We start from the raw sequence: 13218 nt of genomic DNA, 5'->3' as shown, positions 1-13218 counted from the left end.
TGTCATCCTACTAAGCTGCCACGATCACTGACACAGTGTTCCAACGCACAGTCATAACTAATATTAAAACAATATAATATCAGAGTGCGGAAAGGGAAATATTACATTCCAAATGATCACTAGTTTTGCGGAAGCGTATAAAATTAATAGTTACAAGATGATCAAAGCCTAGATGATAAATACTGTAGTTAATCCATTTTTCATTACCATCTAATAATGATCAACAAGGGTATAACAGTAAATGTTTATACATGGGCCTACGCCCTAAAATAAACAAAAGGGGAACAAGTCCCTAGAATTCTCACGGCCCGTAGGCACAATTGTCACAAGGACACCCGTTGCCATGTTCCTCTAACACGACTTAGGCTCCTCAGTGCACTGCATCATAATCTAAAAATTGTGTACACGAGGGGGTTAGCTCTCCACCGAGCCAGGTGAGGGGATGGGGATGCACAAACACACAATTCACATAGTCCAATGATGCATGCATATGTTAAGTAAATTTTCCACCTAACATCACAACTAAGTCAATGGCATATGCTATCGTGACAACTCGGGAGACACGTGGGTCACTTAACTTATCGCCACAATGAAACCTCAATTGTCACGTGGGACCTACGCCGATCGAAGCCTCCAAGACCACTCGGTGGCGGACCCCGATAACCAATACTACCATGATGGCCTCTCCCACCTCCACGAGAATCCGGTGTGCGATTACCCAACACCTAAACCCCTGTTGGTAAGGGTCGTAGCATAAGGGTGTAAAATCCTAGCCACAACTACATGCAAGTCCTATCGTCCGAGAGGTAATCCGGCGCATCAACTTTTCATCCGGTTTAGTGCTCGGTTACCCGGCACGCAGCACATCTGATTCAACATGACATTCAACATAATTTCTTCATAAATGTATATAGTGTTCGGGGTTAAACACCGTACCCACCGGCACCGAGACCCATCAAGGTACAACATTACCAATCAACATCATAACATTCATATATATAAAAATATGCAATATGCGCAAGCATGCTTAATAATTTATAATGATGACATAATATACAATGCAATAATAATATCAAGCCCAAACAACCAAACCCACTCACTATTTGTGTTATGTCCCGATGTTATGAGTTGTCGCCGCAATCAAGTAACACGTCACAAGATGAAAACTTTAAACCTAAACAAAGAGTGCAAACAGGATTAATTAAGTAAAGGGACGGATCCCCAAAAGGTCTCCCATTAATCATTTAAGTATAAGGTTTCAGAAGTGAAGTGGTTGCAGGTGTGGTTTCATGCCCAAATTCTGCAACCACATGTAAATCCTAGGAAACCCGGGGCCCGGACAGTTTTAGTCAAGGTCGGATGCGGATGTGGTTTTGCTGAATCCGAGTGTAAATCCTAGGAAACCAGGGGCCCGGGACGGTTTTAGTCAAGGTCGGATGCGGATGTGGTTTGGCCGAATCCGAGTGTAAATCCGAGCTTCACAGGGGCCTTTTCGGGAGGTAATTTCGGGGTGGTTTCTTGCAGTGCTGAAACCACATGTAAATCCTAGCTAACCAGGGGCTTATGATAGTTTTAGTCAAGGTCGGTTGCGGTGTGGTTTGGAAACGAATCCGAGTGTAAAACCACATACTGCAGAACGAAAATTGAAGGGTTTCTCACTAGGGATTCATTTTCCAAGGGGTTTAAAGGTAGGGAGGCTTCAAGAAAGCTTCCTCCTAGGTCCATTAGGGTTCTAAGACCTCATTAGGTCCATGTAATCCCATGGATTTAAGAGAAAACAAAGAGAACCTAAATTAGGACATAATATGGTAGAAACCTTAAATTTCTTAAATAGAAAGAGATTACTTAGGCTTAGGGCTTGTAATGGAGTGAAATAACTCCACCATAATCTAGGTTTAGAGGTTCCATCGATTCCTTAGGTTCCAAGAGAACCCTAGGTCGAATTTCTCCCATTTCCCAAACCCCAAAACCCAAAATAGAAGAAAAGAGATGGGATTGAATGGCTTACCCACCCCAAGGTAGAAGGCTCCATGTTGAGGCTCCAAGAAGTGATCTTCAAACCTCCAACCAAGATTCTCCACCCTTCTTCCTCCTTTTCTCCTTCCTTCTTTCTTCTTTCCTTCTTTCTTCTTTCTTCATTCTCCTTTCTCTCCTCTTTCTCTCTTCCACGATTTAGGCTAGATGGGAGAAGAAATGAAAATGAATCCTTCTCCCCCCCCTTTGTCTTATTTATAGAAAATGGGCCTTGGGTCCTTTAAGTTAAATGGGTCAATAGCTAAATGGGTTGACCCATTGGTTTTAAAAAAAAAGAACCCACTTGGGGATGGGTCCAATTGGTTGGGTAAGAAATAGAATAAAACCCATTTTTTTGATCTCACATGTCAAATGGGTTAAGAGTTAAATGGGTGGATCCAAGATGGCTTAATGGGTTGACCCATGGTCTTATTTAGGGTAAATGAATGGGTTAACCCATCTTTGGGTCAAATAGAGTCAAATGGGCCCTTAAGTTGAATGGGCCTCTTAACTAAATGGGCATGCCCACAGGTTTCAAATAGAAAAGAACCCACTTGGGGATGGGTCCATCCACCATGGGATTATAAGCCCATCACACGCTCCCTTAAATAAGTGGGACCCACAAATGGAATATTCCCAACTCAACTAAAATAGCCCGGGCGGTCCCAATCTTGACCCGCACTTCAAGGGCATCGAGAGAAAGGGTAAATAAATAAACTTAAGTGCTAGGACTTACTATTTCCTTGTCATGGTTTGTCCCCCGTGACCCCGAATAGTTTCCTCCACAGGTAAATCCGCACTGTGGTCAATAATTTTGTAGCTGGGTTTGACCACCAGTGAGAACAGCTCACCAGCATACGTGGCAGTGATAACCACACATCACGGGGAAGAAATAATAATTAATTATGATCCGGGGTGCGGGTGTAACATCCTCCCCACCTTACAAGAAATTTCGTCCCCGAAATTTGAGGCAACTAGGGTCTTAAGTGAGAAGGGCTCTTGGATAACAACATCCCAAGTCACCCACATCTTGAACTAAGTCAAAGGTCGGGTCAAGATGAGGCAGTGCCTACGTGGCACAGCAAGTCAGGTTCCACAATTCTCTTTTCCTTACAGGGTCACATTACCACCGGGGTGTGGTTCACAATGACCCTAGAAAAACAGGGTTCCAACTACTAAGTTAAGTCTCAAGGAACAGAGTTCCCTAAATCTTCCAGATCAGGTGATACCATTCTAGCCTTCACTACTCTGGTCATTTTTGGGTTACAGGATTTAACCTGTCCATGTCCCAACATAGGGTTCACATTCTGAAGGCTTTCACATCTGGTTGTCTCATTACCTAACCCAACTTTAGAATGATTTGGAATATTGATGGAATCTCCTATTGTTCACTCCCAGTACGGAGGGAACGCATTTGGTGATCCATTACCCCATTCATATCTGTCGTTGGAGAAGGTTTTGTTACATCCTTCAGTTTTAGCTTTCACAACCTTTAAACCTATAACACAATTATCCCACAGGAAAGAGTCCACATCAGTCCTCTTTCGAGAACCAACAACCTTTACTAGCTTTTGTCCAAGTCAACTCTTTAAGCAGTCTCCATAATTTAACCTATCCGGTCATTAAATTCATTCTTCATTACCCTAAGGTTTGGTCAACCAAGGTCAGGGCACCAACTAGTTACACAGCAAGGTCGATGTAAGGTCATACTTGTAGTACCAGAGAATCACTCTAGTCACACAAGTCCAAGGTTCTAAGGGATATCTATATATATTTATCACACCAATATGTAGGCATAGATTCAATAATTACATTCAAATCCCTATGGACATATTTGTCATCTAGGTCAATCCACCAGAACAAGAAGTTCTCAGGTACGGTTCACTAAGTCTTTTTTTTTTTTTTTTTTTTTTTTTTTTGGAAAGTCAAATCACGGTGTAGGACTTTCTCTATGAGTCTAAACAAGGTTTGGATGGACCAAGTAAAGTTCAAATAGAGTCGTCACTAGCTTGAGGTGTTATGAATGACTTCCAAATACACGTGACCTTCATGGCTTACTCAAATAAACCAGTCTATTACTTTCCTTTCCTACGCACCCCATTGAGGGTCTCTACCCGTATAGGTTTAGGTTTCTCTATCCATAAGGTTCGGGTCTTTAAATTCATAGGATCGAAGGTCTTTATCCTCAAAGGTAACTCTTCTTCCTTTATGTAAGAGAGGAGTCACAGCGATTTACCAATGCCTGCTACTTTTTATTAGCTGGCCCAATCGGGTACAAGTCCTAACCTCTTTCAATTCAAGGTATTGACTAGACTTAGGTGGTTCCCACAAATGGGTCACACAACGGGGTGTCCGATCTAGGGTATAGGCACATAATCATCACATATAAGTGTAGTCAAAGGTCTCCAAAACAAGCTAAAAATCCTAAAAGAAATCGGGTGGACTCACGAGCGACGTCGGCACTCCGGGTGCATTCATGGCCCCTCCGCGAAAATAGGGAGAGTGGACTAACGGGCGGATGTGGAATGCGAATCCGTTCGTTTGTCCAATCTCAAAAGTCTCAATGGCCGAGAGGGTTTAAGTCAAACGGATTTACGGACGGATGCATGAGTGTGGATCCGTTCGTTGATCCGCACAGATTTATAATGATAATTTCAAGTTTTATGCGGAGCGGATTCACGATAAGTGGATTCGCTCGTTCGTTCATTTGCAGAAATTTAACATAACAGAGCCGCGAGTTTTAAAACTCACTTTTGGCTCCAAAGAAAGGAACATAACCCAGGGGAGAAAAAGCTCTCAGGACTTCCGTTCAAGCTTCCCTCGGGTGGTTTTCTTGTAATCTTAAGCCTCAAGGTTTAACTCTCACTTGTTCAAGATATGGCTTTCTTCCCATTCCTACTTTCTCTTTTCTTGGATTTGGGATGAATCATTTCAAGTTGTGATCATGTCTTGACTTTGCTTGTAATACCATGACCATGTACACCAAATCCATGCCAAACCGATTGGAACTAGGGTTTTTGGGTGTAAATCAAGTCCTATTTGATCGATGGCACTAAGTTGTTGGATCCTTGTTTGATTATTGCATCTTTTATAAACTTTCAAGTCTTTGCAAGCATTTTAGAGATTATCACTATGCTGTCATGTCTAGTTGAATTTTACTTGGATTATGCCCAGGTTTTGGTTGTGGTAAAGTCCTCAATTCACAATATTTTGAAGAAACTCTTCAAGTTCAAATCTAATCCTTTTACATGCCATAAAATCTCATAGAAAATTATCACATTGTCTTATCTTCAAGCATATTCTCTTGTATACATGATCGTTGATAAAAATTCTTAGAATCTTTCCTCTCTTCCTCAAATAAATAATTCTTGTCTCTTGTTGAGGTATTTTCATCCAATAACTTGCTTGTTTCATATTCGTTGGGATGTAAAGTAGCCAAAAGTATATGTTGTTCACATTGATCTCATTATTCACGTCCATGCACTAGGGATTTCACACAGATTTTACATGTGCATTGATCTTATTCATTTCTCTTCACTCCAAACATCTTCCTCTGGTTATCATGTCTCATTTCCCTTATATGCTCTTGTCACAATACAATTTCCACATCTTGTAGACATTTCACTTCTATAATTTTATTTGTCAAGCATAAAGCTTAAGTTACCGGGGTAAGATATGCCACAAGAGGGGCGAGGGAAACATCAAATAGAGGTAATAAAAGCCTAACATAGGTTGGTTCATCAAGACAGGGCAAGAAAACCCTTTATGGCTTGGCGGTTTTAGGTGTGGTTTCGATGAGTTACAACCACGGGTAAATCCGAGCTTTCACGAGAACCAATTTTGTTATTAGAAATTCATGGATTCTCGGTCGGTTTCACAAAATTGAATCCACGGATGAAACCGCATGGCCCAAAAATTAAAATTTTAAAACCCACGACTTAGAGGTTTATTTCCCTCCTTCAAAACACAACTCTAATACATTTGAAGAACCAAAAGCCGCGATCATTCTTGCTCTCACTTCCCTCCTCGGTGGATTTTAGTGCTCCAAATTACTCCTCAACAACATCCAATCGCATTCGGTAAGATCTTTCTCTCTCCCATCGAGTTCTCTCAAGGAGAAACCCCAAAACACAATTTAGGTTTTGGAAACTTGGGGTTTTGCTTTCTTTTGCTCGATGAGACTGTTCACAATCTAATCTTAACCATTTTCTCACCATAAGCAACCTATACAAGGGCTTGCATACGATCTTGGCATCTAACTCAAGGATTTAGGTTGGATTTTGGAAAAACCAAAACCTACTCGAATTTTTCTCTTCTCTTTTGCCATGTATGAATCGGTCTTACTAGATAGGGCTTAGTTTACATCCTTTGAGTGGTCACAAGCCAACTTTACTTGTTTCTCAAGATTCAAACTTCCAATCACAAAATCTAAAAATTTTCTTTAAAGTTTATAGCATGTTTCAAGATCAAATAAGTCCATATTTTGCTTGAACTCACTGTTTTGCATAAAGCATTACTTTCTAGGCATATTATGACCATGAATCTTCATTATTTATCATGTCATTCACATAATGGTCATGCCTTTTCTTTTTTTCCCTAACTTCTTAGATCACAATTGGATAAAATCAAAATTTTCTAGCCTAAGAATCCTGCTGAAATTTAATTTGCTTTGGAAGGAAAATCAAGGACTAGGTTTTGAACTTCACAACCTTACATTGATCATCTACTTAGGCCTTAGCATTCAAGGTACAAATTTGCTATCAATCTTGGCTTTTAGCTGCAGGTTAAAACAATCAATGGCTCCAAGAACACAGCGTGCATGTGTTGAACAAGTTGCACCAACTGTCCTAGATCCACTATGGTTTCAAAAGGTAGAGGACCCAGAGCTTTACCCAGACTACTTCCGCTTTTAAAAAAATATAGTGGAAGGGCGGGATGTAGTGTTGGATGATCTCAAAGCTTCCATGGTGGGGCAGAGATTCGAGGCATTGGGGTGGACCAACATTCTCAACCTTCCTGAACCATACTACCTACAACTCATTTACCATTCTATACAAATCTGGACACCGAGAACCCAGGCATACAGAATTATCAGGTTGTTTCATGTGTCAAGGGGGTTCCTATAGCCTTCATTGCAGCACAGTTGGCCGGCGTTATCAACGTGTCCATTGGAGGAGCAAGGACCTATTGTTCACTTAGAAGGAATCCCTATACCTTAATCAAGTGGGAGGTATTGACATTCTGACGACCATAAGGCAGCTGAACCTACGAGTGGTGGATGGCTTCGATGAGGTCATGAAGCAACTCTCCAACCAGACTTGGCGCTTAGAGGTATCGAGAGAGGGGTAGGTGACATCGACACCTTTCTTGGTCGCGGTGGTAGCGGTGGTGCAAATGACTAGCCCAGCTTTCTCTCAACAAATTGAAGTTATCCCGGATCAGTTCTTCTAGTTCTTATCTTAGGATGACCAATTTGGAACTTTTTAAAAATGGTAGACTTGTATATTTAATCTGAGATGAACAGAATCAAATGTTTTGAGTTGGAACAGATGAGATCTTGCATTTTGAGTTGGGAAAGACACAATTATGCCGAAGCAGAGAATCTGGAACAATCATGGTGTTAGATTAGTATCTTTTGATTGAGCAGGATAGAATCATATGTCTTTGTTGGAATAGATGAAATCATGAATGTTGAAATGGGAAGGATATGATCGCCTCCCAAGAAGATTTGGAACGATTGAATATTTGTAATTAATCTTATATGTATCTCTATGTATTTGCTTACTTCTTTCTTGTTTAAATCATTATTGATAATTATGCTTGGTTATAATTGGTTCATCGTTGTTTATGAATTTTAACATATAGTTACTCATTTATGACCTACTTAAGGCTCAACTAAGCAATTTCAAAGTTGTAGCTTAACAGCCTATGGTTCAAGTCCTAAGTGCCATGTTGCCTATTATCTTCTAAGTTTTTGTTTCACCACAACCAGTCTTCTCCTATGTCTGCACACAATCATTTATGTTCTTGAAGATTTTTAGTTTAGAACCTAATTGTGGAGAGTAAATCAAGAGTCCGCGAGACTGTGGTCGGTGCAGAGCATCATTGCTCTGATACCACTCTGTCACGCCCCCATCCCAGACAAGGGATAAAATACATTATAAGGGGTGACTAGGACGACGCTTGTCATCCTACTAAGCTGCCACGATCACTGACACAGTGTTCCAACGCACAGTCATAACTAATATTAAAACAATATAATATCAGAGTGCGGAAAGGGAAATATTACATTCCAAATGATCACTAGTTTTGCGGAAGCGTATAAAATTAATAGTTACAAGATGATCAAAGCCTAGATGATAAATACTGTAGTTAATCCATTTTTCATTACCATCTAATAATGATCAACAAGGGTATAACAGTAAATGTTTATACATGGGCCTACGCCCTAAAATAAACAAAAGGGGAACAAGTCCCTAGAATTCTCACGGCCCGTAGGCACAATTGTCACAAGGACACCCGTTGCCATGTTCCTCTAACACAGCTTCCGGCTCCTCCGTACCTGCATCATAATCTAAAAATTGTGTACACGAGGGGGTTAGCTCTCCACTGAGCCAGTGAGGGGATGGGGATGCACAAACACACAATTCACATAGTCCAATGATGCATGCATATGTTAAGTAAATTTTCCACCTAACATCACAACTAAGTCAATGGCATATGCTACTGTGACAACTCGGGAGACACTGTGGGTCACTTAACTTATCGCCACAAATGAAACCTCAATTGTCACGTGGGACCTACGCCGATCGAAGCCTCCAAGACCACTCGGTGGCGGACCCCGATAACCAATACTACCATGATCGGCCTCTCCCACCTCCACGAAATCCGGTGTGCGATTACCCAACACCTAAACCCCTGTTGGTAAGGGTCGTAGCATAAGGGTGTAAAATCCTAGCCACAGCTACATGCAAGTCCTATCGTCCCGAGAGGTAATCCGGGCGCATCAACTTTTCATCTGGTTTAGTGCTCGGTTACCAGCACGGCACGGCACATACAGTTCAACATGACATTCAACATAATTTCTTCATAAATGTATATAGTGTTCGGGGTTCCGGCACCGGTACCCACCGGCACCGAGACCCATCAAGGTACAACATTACCAATCAACATCATAACATTCATATATATAAAAATATGCAATATGCGCAAGCATGCTTAATAATTTATAATGATGACATAATATACAATGCAATAATAATATCAAGCCCAAACAACCAAACCCACTCACTATTTGTGTTATGTCCCGATGTTATGAGTTGTCGCCGCAATCAAGTAACACGTCACAAGATGAAAACTTTAAACCTAAATAAAGAGTGCAAACAGGATTAATTAAGTAAAGGGACGGATCCCCAAAAGGTCTCCCATTAATCATTTAAGTATAAGGTTTCAGAAGTGAAGTGGTTGCAGGTGTGGTTTCATGCCCAAATTCTGCAACCACATGTAAATCCTAGGAAACCCGGGGCCCAGACAGTTTTAGTCAAGGTCGGATGCGAGATGTGGTTTTAAAACGAATCCGAGTGTAAATCCTAGGAAACCAGGGGCCCGGACGTTTTAGTCAAGGTCGGATGCGAGATGTGGTTTCGAAATCGAATCCGAGTGTAAATCCGAGCTTCACAGGGGCCTTTTAGGGAGGTAATTTCGGGGTGGTTTCTTGCAGTGCGAAACCACATGTAAATCCTAGCTAACCAGGGGCTTAGGATAGTTTTAGTCAAGGTCGGTTGCAGGTGTGGTTTCAGAAAACTGAATCCGAGTGTAAAACCACATATCTGCAGAACCGAAAATTGAAGGGTTTCTCACTAGGGATTCATTTTCCAAGGGGTTTAAAGGTAGGGAGGCTTCAAGAAAGCTTCCTCCTAGGTCCATTAGGGTTCTAAGACCTCATTAGGTCCATGTAATCCCATGGATTTAAGAGAAAACAAAGAGAACCTAAATTAGGACATAATATGGTAGAAACCTTAAATTTCTTAAATGGAAAGAGATTACTTAGGCTTAGGGCTTGTAATGGAGTGAAATAACTCCACCATAATCTAGGTTTAGAGGTTCCATCGATTCCTTAGGTTCCAAGAGAACCCTAGGTCGAATTTCTCCCATTTCCCAAACCCCAAAACCCAAAATAGAAGAAAAGAGATGGGATTGAATGGCTTACCCACCCCAAGGTAGAAGGCTCCATGTTGAGGCTCCAAGAAGTGATCTTCAAACCTCCAACCAAGATTCTTCACCCTTCTTCCTCCTTTTCTCCTTCCTTCTTTCTTCTTTCCTTCTTTCTTCTTTCTTCATTCTCATTTCTCTCCTCTTTCTCTCTTCCACGATTTAGGCTAGATGGGAGAAGAAATGAAAATGAATCCTTCTCCCCCCCCTTTGTCTTATTTATAGAAAATGGGTCTTGGGTCCTTTAAGTTAAATGGGTCAATAGCTAAATGGGTTGACCCATTGGTTTTAAAAAAAAAAGAACCCACTTGGGGATGGGTCCAATTGGTTGGGTAAGAAATAGAATAAAACCCATTTTTTTGATCTCACATGTCAAATGGGTTAAGAGTTAAATGGGTGGATCCAAGATGGCTTAATGGGTTGACCCATGGTCTTATTTAGGGTAAATGAATGGGTTAACCCATCTTTGGGTCAAATAGAGTCAAATGGGCCCTTAAGTTGAATGGGCCTCTTAACTAAATGGGCATGCCCACAGGTTTCAAATAGAAAAGAACCCACTTGGGGATGGGTCCATCCACCATGGGATTATAAGCCCATCACACGCTCCCTTAAATAAGTGGGACCCACAAATGGAATATTCCCAACTCAACTAAAATAGCCCGGGCGGTCCCAATCTTGACCCGCACTTCAAGGGCATCGAGAGAAAGGGTAAATAAATAAACTTAAGTGCTAGGACTTACTATTTCCTTGTCATGGTTTGTCCCCCGTGACCCCGAATAGTTTCCTCCACAGGTAAATCCGCACTGTGGTCAATAATTTTGTAGCTGGGTTTGACCACCAGTGAGAACAGCTCACCAGCATACGTGGCAGTGATAAACACACATCACGGGGAAGAAATAATAATTAATTATGATCCGGGGTGCGGGTGTAACACATATTCCATATCTGCTCTTGCACCATGACAATCTCACTCGAATTACGGGGACCTACGCAGATTTTGCTTAGGTTACCTCTTTTTATCCTTATCTCTTGTTTGATATCTAGCGGGTAAATATATCTTAATACATTCTTGTGCATTATGTAAAATCACAAAGCATTGTTATAAGAATCTTTTGCCCAAAAACTTACATATGAGACATATGATTTTAGGGTAAAAGAAGGCTGTTAGGATGCATGGCACCTATGCCCACTCGTCCATACACGGGAAGGGTGAAATGACCGATTTGCCCCATGTGAAATGAAAAAATGAAAAATCTCATTCCTATTGGATGCCCCACACTTGAGCAAGGGCCATGCAGTCTGGTGTGATCCACCTCCTATGATTTTATTATTGGGCAAGAGATTGTTGTTTAGTCGTGTAGTCCTACACCGGTGTAGGGCCAATGAAAATATGCACAGTGGAATCAACATGGATGAGATTTTTTATTTCACAAGAAGCGGAATGGTAATTTCGAGTGCTCCTATGTCTAGGCACAGGGGCCACACAATCAGACAACATTCTTTTTTCGTTTATTATTTTACTAAGAAGTGATTAGACTAAGGACAAAGGTTTCCTCCACCCATAGAGGATGGTTCACAAACTCCTCCTACGATTTTAGTATGTTCCAAAATACCCTCTCGATATCCATTCCCACACTCTCATGCCCCACGATGAGTGAAGGGAAACTCGATCCTTAGACTAATGTCACAATCTAAGTGAGGTTAACATTTTCTCTCTCACTGTCTTATTTTTGATGAATGTTTCTAACCCTCAAATTCTTTTAACACAAGGTTTTATTAATAAATAAATAATAAATTTATTTTTTATTTTAATTTCTAATCAAAATTGCCTTTTTTTTGGGAAATAAAATTATTTGACTAATTGATCAAAAGTGTTAAATGCAATACTATCATTTAACTACTATAATTTTTTGTTTGGTGATTTAACTACTATAATTAATAGCATTTTCTTCTCATGTCCATACTTCGTAAGGAAACTAAAGTCCATAGGAGTGCCATTTAGGAAATATTTGGGATGCTTTCTTGAGCTTCTGCCTACTAGAAGTAGGTCTTTTTTCTTTTTTCTTTTTTAATTTTTATCAGGAGCTTATATATTATATTACCAGGATAGGCCCCAAGGTGGTTTAAACTCATGACCTCTTGTTTGAGGAGTTGGACTTTTGCCAACCGAGCTGACCCCTTGGGGTACTAGAAGTAGGTCTTCCTAATCAACCAAGGATGGAGCCAATCAGAGAGCTTCCCATGGAATAAACATCGGTCTCAGTAGAGGTGTTATTTGGTCGGTTTGATTGGGTTAAATCTATTTCAGTGCATAACTGATCCAAGTCGAAGATTTCTTTCGATTTCGATCTGGCCTTTTATCGGTTTTCTTTAACTAGCTCAGATTGGTCCAAAATCGATTTCAATGCAGATTGATTTTAGTTTCCATATAGATATTTTAAGGGAAAAGGTTTTCTACCACTAGTGGAGGGTACGATAACATATGTTCTCAATCTCTCGTTCTCATATGAAATGATCTTACTGTTCCCATGTACAAAATTGTTCCATCGCACCTCATTGGTGTGTTCCACTATGTTACTTGCTTAAAGAAACCTCTTCCATATTTTAAAACACAAAGAAAAGATTAGTTTGTCAGTATTTTAGTTTCATCGATTCCTTTTAGGTTCGTTTTGATTTCCGGTTCAATAAGTCCATTCGGGTTGGCCAGTTTTGGTTATGCTGTTTCTGAAAAATCAAAGTCAAAACCGAACTGTTTATCATTGGGTTCAACTCGTCTCGGTTTTTCCAATCAATTTTAATGGGTCTGACCGGTTTGGGTTGGAATTTGACATCCTTTAGTCTCAGCACCAAAAGCCAAGAATTGGGGGTGGACTGTGGAGGGAGAAAAGATTCCATCTTGCGGCCTCTCTATTGGCTCTACCCTTTGTTGACCCAGGAGTTGTTGCTTCTGGTTCTGCTTTCCGAGTAGGAAATTATTGGCGGCCGACGTTACCA

This window comes from Telopea speciosissima, chromosome 8, assembly GCF_018873765.1.
Source record: "Telopea speciosissima isolate NSW1024214 ecotype Mountain lineage chromosome 8, Tspe_v1, whole genome shotgun sequence".
NCBI lineage: Eukaryota > Viridiplantae > Streptophyta > Magnoliopsida > Proteales > Proteaceae > Telopea > Telopea speciosissima.
Note: the sequence above shows the minus strand (reverse complement) of the source record.